Below are 17,476 nucleotides of genomic sequence, written 5' to 3'. Positions count from 1 at the left end.
GCTTTTTTTTGTTTGTTTATAACTATGATACAAGGAAAAATGTATATAGTATAAAGGAGGATTGAGAAATACAAGGGAGGAGAAATCACTGTCAGCTGAGGGGGAGGGGTGCAGGGGGTTGAAGAAGCTTCCATGGAGCATCTGGCACATGCAATGAGCCTGGAAGGAAAGGCATTATTTTAACTGGAAGGTCAGGGCCAAGGAAGCAGTTCATCAGGCAAAGAGGACACTGTGAGAAAAGGCATGGAGATGGGAGAAAGTCAGAAGAGAATAAAAACAGAGAATAGTGCAATTTGATTGACTCAAAGATCAATCAACAAACACATGGTAGGCCCCTACTATGTGCCAGGTGCCATACTAAGTGCTGGAGGTACAAATACAAAGAATGAAGCAGTCCCTGCCCTGGAGGAGCTTACATTCTGCCTTCTAAAGCATATGTAAAGGAAAATAATAAAGGACAAGTCAGGGGAGGAAGATGGTCTAAGGGATTTGTATTTTACCCTTGAAGAAACAGGAAGCCAGGCAAGAGTTGAGCAGGAAAACAATGAGATGAGAGCAATGCATTGAAAAGATAAAAGAAGTCCTGTGATATCTCCAGGACATTACAGGGCCAAAAGGATGACTTAATAGAGGTGCAATAAACGAGGCCAACTTCACTAGGTACCTGTGATGTCAAAGGACAGAGAGGGTATGTGAGACAAATGTTTGTTGATGGTGGTGATAAGATGCACGAATTTTGCTAAATAGAATCTCCCAGATGGCCTGTTCTTCCTTTGACTTCCTCATGCCCCAGGACACGTTTCAGTGATGGCAGGATGGCAGAATCTTCTTATGCCTACCATGAACCTTTCCTTTGCTCTTTGGGTGATCTGTAATTTCAATTTTTTCTGAGATTGTGGTATTCCATTATTTTCAGTCATATAGGATCATCATGAGAATATTGGTATTTTAAAAGATTTTTTTTTATTTTGGGGAAAACTTAAGATCTTTGAAAATGATCCTATTCAGTTGTGGCCCCAGATCATCATCCAGTCCAAAATATATTGACTATGGAGTATCCATCTAATCGTTAGGCATTTATCATCCACTTGGTTTTTCCTGTGGATTACTGTTTGACAACTCTTGACTGATTATGAATCTCATTGACATGGAGGATGATGTACATGATCACTGCAGTCAAGAAGCCTGGGTTCAAAGCCCACCTCAAATACTAGTCATCTGCAAAATGAGGATAATAATACTTGCATTCCCTACATGGATTTTTTGTGGAAGGTACTTTGCAAACTTTAAAGTAGTATATAAAGATGATTTGGGGGAAATGAAAATCTGTAGAGTTCTGGTTTTGAGGCAATCCATCCAGTATCATCTGCAAAAATATACACTAAAAGACCTCGTCATAAATGAGGCAATGTAATAAATACAGTAGAAAGAACACTATATTTGGAGTCAAAGAACACAGGTTCAAATTCTGCCTCTACAACTTACCACTTGTATAAATTTGTACTAGTTAATCAGTCTCTGAGCCTCGGTTTCCTGTGTAAAATGAGAAAGTTGGAGAAGATGTTCTAAAGTGCCTTCCATTTCTCATTCTTGGATCCTATGATCCATTTGGACATCATCTACCACAGTAACAAACACCTTCAATGAGGATGCCCCCCCATATAATCACTTTGTCAATAATTCCAATGCCCAACTTCAATGAAGACTGAGTCCTTGCTATGGAAGAAGAAACAACAGAAAAACCTAATCAGTGCTTACTTGCTCCTGCTGCTGGTCTTCTCACTACAGTCATTGAGGGGAGAGGTGAGGAGTTCTATTACCTTGTCCTGATGTGTAATATATCCATGAGGCAGATCAAGAGCTGTTGATGGATGCAGACAGTGGCATGTCTGGGGTGCCATTCATTCATGTTTTAGATAGGAAATCAACAAAGGGGAGGGCATTCAGAGAAGGTCAGTCAGAATAATGAAAAGCCAAGAAACTGTGCCACAAAAAGCACCAACTCAAATGATTACAGGATCATAGATTTAGAGTTGGAAGGGATAGTAGAGGTGATCGAGTCTACCCTGTTTATTTTACAAATGAGAAACTGAGGCTCAAAAAGGTATAAGGAGTTGCCCAAGGTAACACAAGGAGCAGGGCTCAGCACCAGGATTCAAACCAGATCCTCTGAGTCCAAACCTAATGCTCTTTCCACTGTGCCCCACTGAAGGAGTTCATGAAGTTAAACCCAGTGAATAGAACACTTCAAGAAAAAATTGTATTTGTGGTCAACATTTTGAAAGGGCTATCAAGGTAAAGAGTAACTTGTTTTATTTATTGGACTAATCTGTGGAAGGTACAGGGGGTGGTCTCCACAAACATCAGGTAAAAAGAACAGAAGTGGAAAAAGACTTGGGTATAGTTAAGAGGGGCTTCCTAACCTCAGATAGTCAGCCCTAGCCACACACAGACAGGTGATAGAGCCAAGCATTAGGGCTGGGAGGGTCCTTAGACACCATGAGCCCAGCCCTCCACTTTACAGTGGGGGGAAGCTGGCTATTTATGTGGCCATCTCCATCTCAGTGGGGAAGGATTTGTGTAGAGACACAATCACAAATGCATTGGGGCCAATCCCATTTCAGTGACACAAGGGGACATTACCACGGTTGTGACAGATCGGTTCATCCTTTCAAGCAGTACATGCAGAGGAAATTATCACCATCAATTGAGTGAAACTGACACAATAAAGGAAGAAATTGGAGATTTGGTACATTTCTCCCCTCAAAGAAAGGCAAGAACAATTTTCTACTATCTATATGTCTTAGGATCAAATAAGGTGATTCTGCTTTGAGAAGCTTAGCATCCAAAGCACAGAAAGTAATAGATCCTCTCTCCTCTGCCCTGGTCAGACCCAATCTGGAATATTGTGTCCAGTTCTGGGACCATATTTTAGAAAGGACATTGATAGCCAGGGCCCATGAAGGCAAGGGAGAGCAGATGGAGGGAGACTACAATCTGGAGATGGTGCCACATAAGTTGATAGAACTGGTGATGTTAATAAATGTTTAGTGACTGACTGATGTTCAGCCAAACACAAAGAGAAGATTTGGAATACAGATGAGAAAAATGAGGTGGAGAGGGGTTAAGTGACTTGTCTAAGGTCACCTAGCTAATAGCTCTGTGAGGATTTTAATTTAGGTGCTCTGATTCTAATCCAGTGTTCTTTCCACTAAAGCACACTGTTTTCTGAAAAAAAAAATCATAAAGTAGACAGATTACTGGCATAGTGGAAAGAGACTGGAGATGAAATCAGAAAGACTTGAGTTTTAATCTTGCCTCAGATACTTATGATTCAACCATGGATAAGTCATAACCTTTCTCAAGCCTTGTTTTTCTCATCTGTAAAATGGAGATAATAAATAGCACCTCCTTTGCAGTGCTGTGAGGATCAAATGAGTTAATACATGCAAAGCAGTTTGCAGTCTTTAAGGACCATATAAGTGCTAGCTAGCTAATATCATGATAGGAAGCACATGTAAAGGTTATGCTAATGACCAGGCAGATTTCAGAAAAACCTGAAAAGACTTAAGTGGACTGATGCTGAGTGAAGTGAGCAGAACCAGGATAATACTGTACACAGTAACAGCAACATCCTGTAATGATCAACTATGATAGACTTAGCTCTTCTCAGCAGTGCAATGATCCAAGACAATTCCAAAGGACTCATGAAAGAAAATGCTATTCACATCTAGAGAAAGAACTATGGAGTCTGAATGAAGATTGAGGCATACTATTTTCACTTTTTGGTTGTTTTTTTTCTTTCTCATGATTTTTCCCTTTTGTTTTTCTCTCATAATGTGACTAATGTGGAAATATGTTTAATGTTATTGTGATATGTATGCATATGTGTATGTGTATGCATTGTGTGTATGCGTATATACACAGATATATTATATATACATATACATATACAAAACTTGAGTCATATTGGTTGCTGTCTTGGGGAGGGGGGAAGAAAAGGAAGGAGGAAGAAATATTTGGAACTCAAAATCTTAACAAAAATTAATGTTGAAAACTATCTTTACATGTAATTGGAAAAAATAAAATACCAGTAAGTGATCAAAGAAGATTGTAGTGGCCTATAATGATTCAATATAATAAATAGAAATGTAAAAAAATTTTAAAAGGTTATGCTGCTGTAAGAAATGATGAGCAGGAGGAGTTCAGAGAAACCTGGAAAGACTCACATGAACTAATGCTGACTGAGAGGAGCAGAACCAGGAGACCATTGTACACAGTAACGGCAACATTGTGTGATGAACAATAGGGATAGATTTTTTTTTTTTTGGTGAGGCAATTGGGGTTAAGTGACTTGCCCAGGGTCACACAGCTAGTAATTGTTAAGTGTCTGAGTCCGGATTTGAACTCAGGTCCTCCTGAATCCAGGACCAGTGCTCTATCCACTGTGCCACCTAGCTGCCCCAATGGGGATAGATTTGGCTCTTCTCAGCAGTGCAACGATCCTAAACAGTTTCAAAGAACTCATGATAGAAAATGTTTTCAACATGCAGGAAAAAAAGAACTGTGAATTATGAATGCAGATTGAACCATACTGTTTCTATTTTTGGACTGTTTTTCCTCTTATTTTCTGAGATTTTCCCCATGTGCTCTGATTCTTCTTTCACAAGATGACTAATATAGAAATACGTTTAACGTGATTGTACATATACAATCTATATCAGACTGCTTTCCATCTTGGTGAGGAGAGAGGTTAGGAAAGGTGGGAGAAAAAATTTGGAACTAAAAATCCTGTGAAAACAAATGTTGAAAACTATCCTTATATGTAACTGGAAAATAATAAAATACTTCATAAAAGAAAAGGTTATGCTGCCCAGCCACTTTTTATGAATCAAATACTATCTTCAAACTTAGCAAGATGACCTTTGTAACATTGTTTAACAGAAAGACCACTGTACTTTGGGACATAGGGTATGAATATAGCTATTTAGCTATATTAGCTATTTAGCTTGAGGAAGTCCCTTTCCTAACCTGGGTCTCATGTTTCCCTACATGTATATAAAGAATTTATACTATATTTTGTAATCTCATAATGCTTTTGATTTCTGTGGCCTCTAGAAGTCCTGCAGAGGATGTCATATTGAGCTAAAGAAGAAAGTAAAATAGACATCTGTGGCTCAGTTCCTCAAAATGAAAAAAAAAAACCATCCTGTAGCATGATAAGAGATCCCAAAGTCTCCTATCACAATCTCCCCACAAAAAAAGCCCTCTGGACACTTGACACTTACTAGCTGTGTGACCCTGGGCAAGTCACATAACCCTCATAGCCCTGCAAAAAAAACCCTCTGGAGTTCACTTATGAACTATGATTGTTTTTAAAGTGACATAAGTGCTATTATGTCTGAAATGTTTATGTATGCCACCGTTGATGGGGCAGATCTTGAAAAAGAGACCTATAGGGGAAGCAAAGCCACCCACGACTGTCTCAAAAAGGCTTTTTCGTCCCAGGCTCCCCTTTACCTGCAGTGTTTCCATACCATGGCCATTAGAGAAGTACCAAGGATAATGCCAGAACACAAGATGTTCAAGGAGAGCAAATGCTGTACATGCTCCTGGCTTCCTTCCTACTGATCTAAGTACCACAAAAGACATACAGAAATTATCCCATATCAGAGAAGAATCTCAAAAATGCAAATCCAGGACCTGGTTCTGAATCTCTCTCTGCCAAATGCCAAATCTGCCAAGAAGGCTCCATAGCTGTGGCCAATCTAATTACTACTAGCAGCTGCCACTGTTCTCTCTCCTTAGATTTTCCCACAATGTGTTGCCCAGGATTCCCATAAAAGTGGCATAAATACAAATTCCTCTGTTTGGCATTGGAAATCCTTCACAACCTGCCTCCGTTCTACCTTTCCAGCCTCATTAAATATTATTCCCCCTCATTCATTGGCTTTCTTGTTGTTTCTCACACACTACATCTCCCTTCTCCATACCTCTGCTCTTTGCCCCATAATTGGAATGCTCTCTCTCATAACCTCCAGCTTAGAATCCCTGGGTTCCTTCAAACCTTATTCTCTCAAGATCTGCCTTCTATATTGAGCCTCTTCTAATCTGCCAACTGCTAGCGCTACCCCCTGAAAGTACCTTGTGCTTATTGTATATATTTATATATTTACATGAGCTTTCCCTTAATAGAATATAAGCTTCTTGAGGACAAGGCTGTTTAATTTTTGTCTCTGTATCTGGACTTAGCACAATGTCTGCCACACAGTAGAACCTTAATAAATGTTTGTTGATTGATTGATTGACCAGCTGGTTACTATAACCACCAATACTGTCCCTTGTCCATGGTCACGAAGTCTAGGTACACCATTACACAACAATATTAAATACAGTTTTATAGGATTCATAAATGCGTTGACTGGTTAAATCAATTTGTGTTCACTTAAGATGACTTCACCTGTGTAGACTAAGAATCTATTCTTTGTATTTGACTAGATGTGGTGTGTTTGGTAGTTTTTATGTTGAATTGTCACCAAGTTTTTGATCAAGAATACAATCCAAATTATGCTATTGTTTCTAAGAGAACAGAATTTCAATTTATATAATTTCATTTTATAGCCCTGCCACTAGATGACTCCCCTCCTGTGACTTAGATAGAGGATATATTTAGAAGTTATGTATATCGTTCCCTGACAGAACTTCTGGAATGATGTCAGCATTGTCTGTTGTACTATGCAGATTGAGCTGTGTGTTCTGTAAGAAGGGAGAACAAGAAAGTCAGGAGAAATGTTTGACTCAAGGGCCTGTTCTTAGGGAACACAGTAAGGGAGAGAAAAGACCCATACAATTTAAAATTAGAAGAGGACTGAGTTGTGTAAAGGTTAAGGAATTCCAGGTGGCATAAGAAGTCAACAAGGAAATTCTACAATAGAAGGAATACTGGACATTGAGTTAGAAAATATGAGTTTGAATTTCAGCTCTGCCACTTATTAGCTTTAGGACTGTGGTAAAGTCATTTAACCACTCTCAGTATCAATTAACTTCCCTTCCAGCTCTATCCCAGAATTATAGGCTGCCATTACTGGAAGAGACCTTAGACACAATCTATTCCAACACAGTCACTTTATAGAGAGTTAAACTAAGACCCAAAGAAGTTAATTTACTTATCCAAGGTCACACAGCAAGTCAATGCCAGATCTAAGATTCAAATTCCTGTCTCTGATCTTCTCATCCAATGTTCTTTCCATTTCAGTGAGGGAGGAAAAGAAGTAGAAGAGTCTTTCTAATACCTTCACATCACACCAGAATGATGGTTTTCCTTTCTGCCACCACATTACATCTTTTTGTAATTTGTATTGGGGATCCAAAATTCATACTTAATGGGAACAAAATAATCTCTATGGACCTTCCTCATCAAGTCAGTGGTAAGGGAAGCCAAGTAATAGCATCACCACCACCATCCCATCCTAAGGTATCTGTGGACATCCTCTGATGGGAATCCATGTTGAAATCCCACTCTAGAGATATAAATTAGCAAGGCTACCCCCAGACCAACATAGTCACTGAAAAGTGATTAGGAGAGGAGAGGAAAGGCAGAAGGTTGTATTAGAAAAGATGGTTCCATATCAGTCTTGTTTATCCTGCCCAATCAAGGGGATATATTTGAACAAAGCTGTCAGGTTCTGGGAGGTTAGTCACACCTGCAACTCATTCCTTGGAGAAGATTAAAGTTGATAAGAAGTAGTTAATGGGGCATAAATCTCCCCAGACTTCTCCAGTGGGGAATAGATTCTCCTCCATTATGTGCCAGTGACCTTCACTTCACTTCAATTTACCAGCCCCCCACCATGACAAGCCTCGAAGAGAAACATTTCTTCTTTAAAAGTGATCTGCTGACTCATTCAATGTTCTATTCTCCTAGTTCCTATAACCACAGACTCCCAAAGCTGGAAGCGTCCTCCAAAGACATGCATTACAACCCAGACTTGAGTAGGAATCCTTCCTTCTTCAGCATCTTCTGCATCAGATGGTCATCCAGCATTGACTGAACTTTTCCAGTAACAAAGAACCCACCATTCACCAAGGCAGTCCATTCCATTTTTAGACAACTTTAGCTGCTAGGAAGATTTTCCTTCCCTTACCTTGGGGGATCTGCTTCTCTGTAACATCCACCTTCTACCGTTTGTTCTGTTCTCTGGGACCAAGCAGAATAAATCTAAATCCTCTCTCATGTGGCAATGTTTAAAGAGAAGGCCTTTTCAGTGTCCCCTTAGTCTTCTCTCCTCTATCCCCAGTTCCTTGAGATCTTCATATTTCTTGGTGTCTAGTCCTCTAATCATCTGGATAAATCTCCTCTGAACCCATTCCCAGTTTGTTGGCGTGCATCTTTTTTTTTCGATGTGTATCTTAAAGTTCAGCTCTCTGACACTTCTAATGATGTCAGGTCAATGTGGAAGATAACAAGACTATCACCTTCCTCAATCTGGACTCTACCTTCTTCTCTGTCAATGTAGCCTAAAATCACACTCATTTATTTCAGCCATCATAAGAGCATAAATCTAAAGGCAGAAGTAACCTCGAAAACCATGTAGCTCCGCCCCCTCATTTTATAGATGAAGGAACTGATGTGGAGAGAAGTTCAATGACTTACCCAAGGAGGAACAACTCACAATTACACAGGTAATAAGCCTCATCTGAATCTGAAGTCACATCCACTACCTCCAAAGTCAGTGTTCTTTCCCCTGAACCACTCATGTCATAATGCTTGTAAATACTTAACTTGAAGTTCACCAGAACCCCTTGATGGATTGTATATGAAATAACCATCAGTTCCCCATTCTTTCACAGAATCACAGACAGTGAGAGCTGGAAGGGACTTCAGCACCATCTCATCCAGCTCCTACACAACAGAAAGTCCCTGGGAAAATGGAGAATAATACGTTGTTGATGGAGTTGTGAACTGATCCAACCACTCTGGAGAGCAATTTGGAACTATGGCCAAAGGGCAATCAAACTGTGCATACCCTTTGATCTAGCAATATCACCACTAGATATGTATGCCAAAGAGATCATAAAAAAGGAAGGAACCTATGCGTACAATAAATATTTATAGCAGCTCTTTTTGTGAGGCAAAGAATTGGAAATTGAAGGAATGCCCCTCAATTGGGGAATGGCTGAACAAGTTGTGATATATGAATATAATGGAATACTATTGTACTATAAGAAATTATGAATGAGGGAGGGCAGCTAGGTGGCACAGTGGGTAAAGCACTGGCCCTGGATTCAGGAGGACCTGAGTTCAAATCCAGTCTCACTTAACTAGCTGTGTGACCCTGGGTAAGTCACTTAACCCTCATTTCCCCACCAAAAACAAACAAACAAACAAAAAAGCAATTATGAACAGGAAGATTTCAGAAGAAAAATTGGATAGGCTTACATAAACTGATGCTGAGTGAAGTGAGCAGAACCAGGAGAACATTATACACAGTAACAGCAACACTGTGTGATGATCAACTGTGATACACTTAGCTCTTCTCAGCAATATAATGATACAAGACTCATAATGGAAAATGCTATCCATATGCAGAGAAATCTCCATACAGTCTGAATGTAGATCAAAGCATAGTGTTTTTCCTTTTTTATTTTTTGTTTTTCACGGTTTTTCCCTTTTTTCTCTGTTTCTTCTTTCACAACCTGACTAATGTGGAAATATGTTTCCATGATTGAACATGCATTTATTTTATGACTCTAAACGTATTCTGTCATCATCCATGATGAGAGCATTTCAATTCGTTAGTTGAGCCTGTCAGGGGAAGGTTTGGTCCACCTGGGGTCAGGTGGAGACAGCCACCAATGGAGAGCCAAGCCTCCGTGATGGTCCTCATACTTTCAGCTCAGCACCATGGAGAGGGGTGAATTACCAGCAGACTAGAGAGAATCCGACAATTTAAACTGGTCCTGGGATTGTGAAAAATCAGACATTGAAAGATACAAAGCCACAGCAGAGCTACATTAGTAAAGTAAGTCGAGGCCCAGAACAAGTGGAAGTGTCCAAAGGGTGGGAGCAAGACTAGTCAGAAGTCATTCATTGATACCGGTGGCATCTCTTTGGGTCTGAGTTTTTTTTTTCTTTTTTTCTTTTTTCTTTCTTTCTTTCTTTTTTTTTTTTTTTTGGTGAGGCAATTGGTGTTAAGTGACTTGCCCTGGGTCACACAGCTAGTAAGTGTCAAGTGTCTGAGGCTGGATTTGAACTCAGGTCCTCCTGACTCCAGGGCCAGTTCTCTATCCACTGTGCCACCTAGCTGTCCCACATGTGCTTTCTCTTAGAGCAGGGATACTTAACCTGGAGCCCACAGATTCCAAGAAGTCTGTGGATAGAAGGAAGAAGAGGGTCCATGAACTTGTATGAGAAAAAAATTTAATCTATTTTCACTAACTTTTAACTGAAAATTTAGCATTTCCTTTGATTATTAACATAGACAATAAATATTATTCTCAGAAAGGGACCTCAGATTGTCAAAGGGGTTGATAACATATACAAAAAAGATAAAAACTCTTGCCTTAAGGAGAGGGAAAAACAAGTGACTTTGCCCAGGGTCACACAGTTAGCAAGTGTCTGAGGCCATATTTGAACTCAGATCTTCTCAACTGCAGGTCCAGCATTCTATTCACTGCACCACTGCCTACCTCTAGTAGGGAGATACAACCTGTGAAATTGTTGTTGTTGTTTTTTTGTTTTGTTTTGTTTTGTTTTGTTAGTGAGGCAATTGGGGTTAAGTGACTTGCCCAGGGTCACACAGCTAGAAAGTGTTAAGTGTCTGAGGCCAGATTTGAACTCAAGTCCTTCTGAGTCCAGGGCTGGTGCTTTATCCACTACACCACCTAGCTGCCCCTGTTGTTGTTTTTAAAGAGACTATTGTTGTTGTTGTTATTATTATTATTATTTCTAATGTTACTTTCAGCTCTTTGTCCTAGTTCTCCAAGTAAGGTAGAAGCCAAGTTTTTTTAAGCCTGTGTGAGAGATGGGAGTAATTCACAAAATGAAACAGAGCTCTCATTGCAGTCCTGGGAAGCTGCCCTTGAACCAGATGGCTCATCTCAGGTGCCAACTTCTCCATAAAACCTTCCTTGATCCCCTGAGCTGAAAGAAACATTAGAAATCATTTAGTTTCTCTCCCCACCCTCATATACAAAAAAAAAAAAAACCCTCTCATTGTATAGAGGGAGTAACTGAGATGCCAAAAGAGGAAATGATTTATCCGAGGTCACAGTGAATAAGTAACAAATTCAAAATTAGTTTTCTGATGCCTCTCAGGGGATTTCTCCCTCCTCCAATTTTCCTAGTGTACTTTGACTAAATTTCTCCTTTGATCTTATCAGCTAGGTGGGTCAGTGGATAGATCAGTGGTCCTGGAGTCAGAAATAGCTGACTGAGTTCAAATCTGGCCTTGGACTCTTACTAGCTGTGTGACCCTGGGGAAGTCATTGAACCTTTCTTTGTTTGCCTCAGTTTTCTCAACTGGAAAGTGGGGATAATACTAGAATCAATTAAAATAATGTTTGTAAAGCATTGACCATGGAACTTAGTAAAAAATGTTGTCTCTTGTTATATCATCTTCTACCTGTCAGTCTCCCTCCTTGTATACATGCTCATCTCAACTCCCCTAGAATTCAGTTGACTATAAACATATGGTATATGTGTGTGTGCTTGTGTATGTGCTAATGTGTGTATGTATATTTATATGGATATATATATATATATACACATATATACATAGACACATATATATTCTTAATGCTTGGCATCATGCATTGAACATAATATGTGCTTAGTAAATGTGTTTTTATTAAAATTGAATTTAATCGGAGAGCTGGCATGTTATGCTCTCCCAAAAGCCCCAAGATCAGGAAAAACAGAGAGCCCACAACTAAGAAAGACTAGGGAAGAAATCGAGCTATGTGTTTGCCTATAAATATCACTGATCAGAGAGGACTCTTCCTCCTTCCACCCCCCTCCTCATACCCCTCTCCCCCTCCTCAACCATATATCTTGTCAGCCTGAATTATCCAACATCAGCCAGGATGCTTGGTATTACCTGACATGTCTCTAGAACACATGTAAATCCGCTTGTAGATGTGCTTTAGAAGAACCCAACCAGCCAGCCAAAGAGATTTGTGCTCTTGTGTTCCTGGGGAAGCAGCTGCTAGTTCCTGATATTCTTTTTCTCCTACATCACTCTCATGTCAATCACCGACAGCAGGCCCCCCGAGAGAAAGATAAGGAGCTGTATAATTGAAAAAGGCTAAATTCCAGTCTCTTAATCTGTGGCCTGACATCAGAGCTGGGAGTAAGGAAGAAGAGAATTAGCCCTAATTTGTTGGTTTGTTTGTTTTCCCCCGATCAGAATTCCTGTTGGAGACATTGGCTCTCCATCCTCCTTCCAGGACTAGGAAATGTCATGGGTTTCAACATCAGAGGAGGCTGTAAAGATTTCCTAATTCAGCCACCCTCATTGTACAAAGAAATAGACAGACTCACAGAGGTTTAAAAAATAACTTGCCCAAGGTCACACTAATAATAAAAAATAATAATAACTAACATTTAGATGGAGCCTACTGTGTGCACTAAGGGCTTTATGATCTATTACCTCATTTGATCCTTAAAGCAATCCTGAAAGGAATGTGCTATTATTACCCCCAATTTTACAAATAAGGAAACTGACGCAAATGGCAGTTAAGTGACCTATTCAGGACCACACAGCAAATAGGCATCCAAGACCAGATTTGAACTTAGGTCTTCCTGACTCCAGGGCAGGCACTCTCTTTATTATACCACCTGGTTGTGTCCCAGCTGAGATTTGAACCTGTTGTCACCTCTTGTGACTATTGACCCTACACACATTCCTCTGTACCAGGAGAAATATCCCACCAACATTGGGAAAGAAGAGAGGCAGAGCAGCAAAAATGTGGAAGGATCAGCCACTAGCACCCTAAACATCCCTCCCTGAAGACAAAACCAAGTATGAGGCCTGAAGCAGCAAGCCTGTAGTAAAGTGAATAATAGTTAACATGGAGGCTAGCTATAGCAGAGATACTATGGGTTAGGGCAGGGGTTCTTAACCTTTTCTGTATCATGGACCCCTTTGACAGTGCGATGAAGCCTATGAGCCCATCCTCAGAATTTGTTGTTGTTCAGTTGTTTCAGTCACGTCCAACTCTTGCTGACTCCCATTTGGGTATTTTTTTTACAAAGATACTAGACGAGTTTTCCATTTCCTTGTCCAGCCCATTTTACAGATGAAGAAAGTGAGGCCAACAGGATTAAGTGACTTGCCCAGAGTCACATAGCTAGGAAGTGTCTGAGGCCAGATTTGAACTCATGAAAATGAATCTTCCTGACTCCAGGCCCAGCTATCCATTACACCACCTAACTGCCTCAGAATAATGTTTTGAAATTCATAAAATGAGGTTCATAGGATTACTAAGGAAACCAATTATATTGAAATACAGTTGTCAAAATACCACCACCCCCACCCCCCCACCCCCACCCCCCACCCCCTCCCCCAGCAAAAAGAAATCACAAAGCCCAGGTTAAGAATCCCAATTATAGGGGAAAGAGCCGTGTATTTGAATTCAGAGGGCTTTGATTAATATCTTGACTCTGCTGTTTACTAGCTGTGTGAGTGTGTGTGACCCCCTCCTTATTCTGTTCTAGAAGGTTGGGGAAGAAGGTCAGAATAAACACAAGTCTCATGCTCTAGGTCATTTCTGCTCATAAAGGTTCCAAGGGTGGTCTTTCCTTCAGTTTAAAATAGGGCAAGAACCCCTGAGAGGTAGGGATTTGGTAGAAGTCACTGGCCAGGAACTGCAAGTGAGCAGAATGTGGGAATGGGATATGCCAGATTCAAGTTTGAGAAGACTTGAAAGGATTCTCTCTGTATTTCAGTCTATCCTGACTCTACCCCCTTCAACTAACAAGGGATTGGCTGCAAGCATCAAGGGCCCTGCCCTGCCCAGAGGATGAAGAGGTCATACCAAGAAGCAATTAGAGGGCAGGATTGGAGCTCCCAGGGAGAAACAGAGCAGTGAGTGAGGAAAAGCTGTTGAGAGGAGGAATTCGTGCCCAGGATCCTGAATCCTTGAAGGCCATGAGTAAAAGAGAATTGAGGATAATTGCTACTTCCTGATGGTACCAACTGACAGGGAGGTCTGAGTCTAAGCACCTTAACTGTCTCCCTAAAGTTCCAGGGTTTGGAGCCTGCCTCTAGACTAGTTTGGGGCTGCCTAGATTTAAAATAGTGTGTGATTTCATAGTGTGATTTCAGGCCCTGAAATAACTTGTTTAATACAGCTGATTTTATTCATTTTGTTTTTGAGGGTACAAGAATGATATAATGGTAAAACATACTAATATAATTAACTCAATCAAAATATAACAAAGAAGCATGGTTTTTTTCTAATGGGTAAGGGCTGAGCCAAGAGACTAATTAAATAAATCCACACAGACAACTTCCTGAGACTAATAAGACTAACAAAAACACTGCCACCAACAAATGGGACAGAGTGAGGGGACAGAGATAATGTGCTCTCTGCTAACTATAGAAGAGATCTTGACAGCTTACCCCAATCATCCTCTGGTGTCCAGTAGAAGGCATTACCCTCAACACAAGCAATGAGACTGCCAGTGGCTGGTCAAATAAGATCAGCCACCAGCATTCTCAAGTAGTTAAAGACGCATCATTCAACCACCAGGAGCCTATTTTCCTCATCTGGAAACAAAGAATGCCAGAACAGGTACCTGGTCTAAGGTGCATTTCAGTTCTAAATGCTATGTGCCTATAACCTTCCCAAATAATAATGCCTTGGCTCTAGCCACCAGTCATATTAGAAGACTCAGGGAGTAGTTGTGTTGATTCAGAGTAAAGAGAAGTTAATACCCTTAGCTTAACTGTTCCAATCCCTCAGCTCAGAGTCCAGGAGCCAGTGACTGAGATCTGTCCAGGAAGCAAGAAATTAGGAGCTATTGTATCCTGACTGTGCCTAGGAAGGTTTGCTTTCCTGTTTAACCAGTCAGGATAACTTATGGGGTTTATGCCTCAGGGGGAAAGGGTTTGAAAGGAACTTCAAAGTGTTAAAGAAAACACATCACTTGGAGGGGTGTAAAGCACTCAGGGAAGGATGTGTGATGGTGATTGCTTCTAAAGTAAGGACCATTAAGGAGCCTTGTCTCAGCTCACACCAGACAAATACATCTGTCGTGATGTAAATAGCACATGCCGAGGGTGTCATTGTAATGATAACACCAAGCCCATTTATAGATCCCTTTAAGGTTTCAGCCTCTTGAGTCTCTCTCTCTCTCTCTCTCTCTCTCTCTCTCTCTCTCTCTCTCTCTCTCTCTCTCTCTCTCTCTCTCTCTCTTCCACCCCCTGCTTCAATCCATCCTTCATATCCCTGCTAAATGATCTTTCTTCTTCATACACGTGGTCATGCCCTTCCTCATCTCAAAAACTACAGCATATAGTTCCCATGTCTTAGATTGGTATTCAAGGTTTTCTACAACCCCCTACTTTTCTAATGCTTTCTCACACTTAGTTCCAAGAACCCTGTTCTCTAACCAAACAGATCTTGTCCCTGCTCTCTGATCTCTGAAGATGGCTTTATTCTCAGAGCACTGGGTCTTATTCCTGGAATGCTATCCCTTGTCAACTCTGGGATCCTTTTTTTTGTTTTGTTTTAAAGCAGCATAAAATTTTACTGGCATGAGAAGATTCTAATGAAAAAACTTCCTTCACCAAGGAAGAGCTGCACCTGTTATGCAAATTAAAATCTTAGAGAATGGCCTGAATGCTCAAAAGTTACGTGGCCTATCCAGACTGTCAGTGTGTGCCAGAGACTGGACTTGAACAAAGATCTTCCTGACACAGGGGCCAGCTCTCTATCCACTGTTGTCATTCAGTCATTTTTTAGTCATGCCCAATTCTTTGGGACCCATTGGGGATTTTCTTGGCAAAGATACTGAAGATAATGGCTTGCCTTTTCCTTCTGCCCATTTTAAAGATGAGAAACTGAGGCAAGCAAGGTAAAGTGACTTATCCAGGGTTGCACAGCTAGTAAATGTCTGAGGTCCAATTAAAACGCATGAAGATGAGTTTTCCTGACTCCAAGCCCAGTGCTCTATCCACTGTACCACCTAGTTGTCTCCACCTCTATTCACTACTCTTTCTCAACTGAATTCTTGTTTACGCTTTAAAATCCAATTCAAATGTGACCTCCTCATTCTTCTCCTTGGAAAAAAAAAGAACATCTGTTCATCTTTAGCGTTATTGCACCTCCCCATGAAATCTTCACGTATGTTAGTGTGGACCTCATAAAGCACTTACTGCTGGGTGGTGCAGTGGATAGAACACCAAGCCTGGAATCAGGAGGACTTGAGTTCAAATGTGACCTCAGACACTTACTAGCTTTGTGATCCTGGGGAAGTCGCTTAATCCTGTTTACCTCAGTTTCTTCATCTATAAAATGAGCTAGAGAAGGAAATGGCAAACCACTGCAGCATCTTTGCCAAGAAAACCTCAAACAGTGTCATGAAGAGTTGGACACAAAGGGAGTAGGGTGAGATGGGGAGTAATGAATTTTTCTTGCTAAATTGTTCCTAAGATCTGCTCTTTCTAGGTTTCAGGTGGTCTTCAAATTCAATTGGTCAGGGGGCAGCTAGGTGGTACAATGGATAAAGCACTGGCTCTGGATTCAGGAGGACCCAAGTTCAAATCCGGCCTCAGACACTTGACAGTTAACTAGCTGTGTGACCCTGGGCAAGTCACTTAACCCTCATTGCCCAACGCAAAAAAAAAAAAAAAAAACCACAAAACAAAACAAAACAAAACATCAAATGCAATTGGTCCCCTCTAAATTTGGTTCCTAGAACCATCTCCCATAAATTCCCTCCACCCCTTAGATATGGCTCTGAACAAGAAAGCGGAACTGGATACTTACTCCCAGCTCTAAACCCAATGAGACTATGCCTCCTCTTAGACATAAATCAAATCAAATGCCCCAACTGAAGAGACTCTGAAAAGAGAGAGAGAGAGATAATTTCTCTCTGTGACCCTTGAAACATAGCTGCTTTTAGCAGGGCTGCGAGAAAGCAAAGGATGGAGGGAATCTCAGATGAATGAACACACCGCTTCACTCTGCCGTGACACTTGCCATATTTGCCTCTGATACCATTGGCCGTCTGCAGCTAGAACTCTCCCTTCTGACCCCTCTCCAAGCTGCTACCTTAGTAACACCGCCCGGGAGGCCAGCATGTTCCTCAGTAAGCCATTCCTCATCTCAACCCTGGCTCCTTTTGAAGAGATCCAGCCGGAGCTTTCTCAAGCTCACGATAATTTACAAGCTAGCCAGTGCGCAATATATTTTTTTAATAAAAATTAGGTACAGGCAGATACAGGGGATTAATAGTTGTATTATGATT

The sequence above is a fragment of the Dromiciops gliroides genome, chromosome 2, assembly GCF_019393635.1.
Source record: "Dromiciops gliroides isolate mDroGli1 chromosome 2, mDroGli1.pri, whole genome shotgun sequence".
Lineage (NCBI taxonomy): Eukaryota > Metazoa > Chordata > Mammalia > Microbiotheria > Microbiotheriidae > Dromiciops > Dromiciops gliroides.
The sequence above is the reverse complement of the archived record's forward strand: the minus strand, read 5'-3'. Positions refer to the sequence as shown.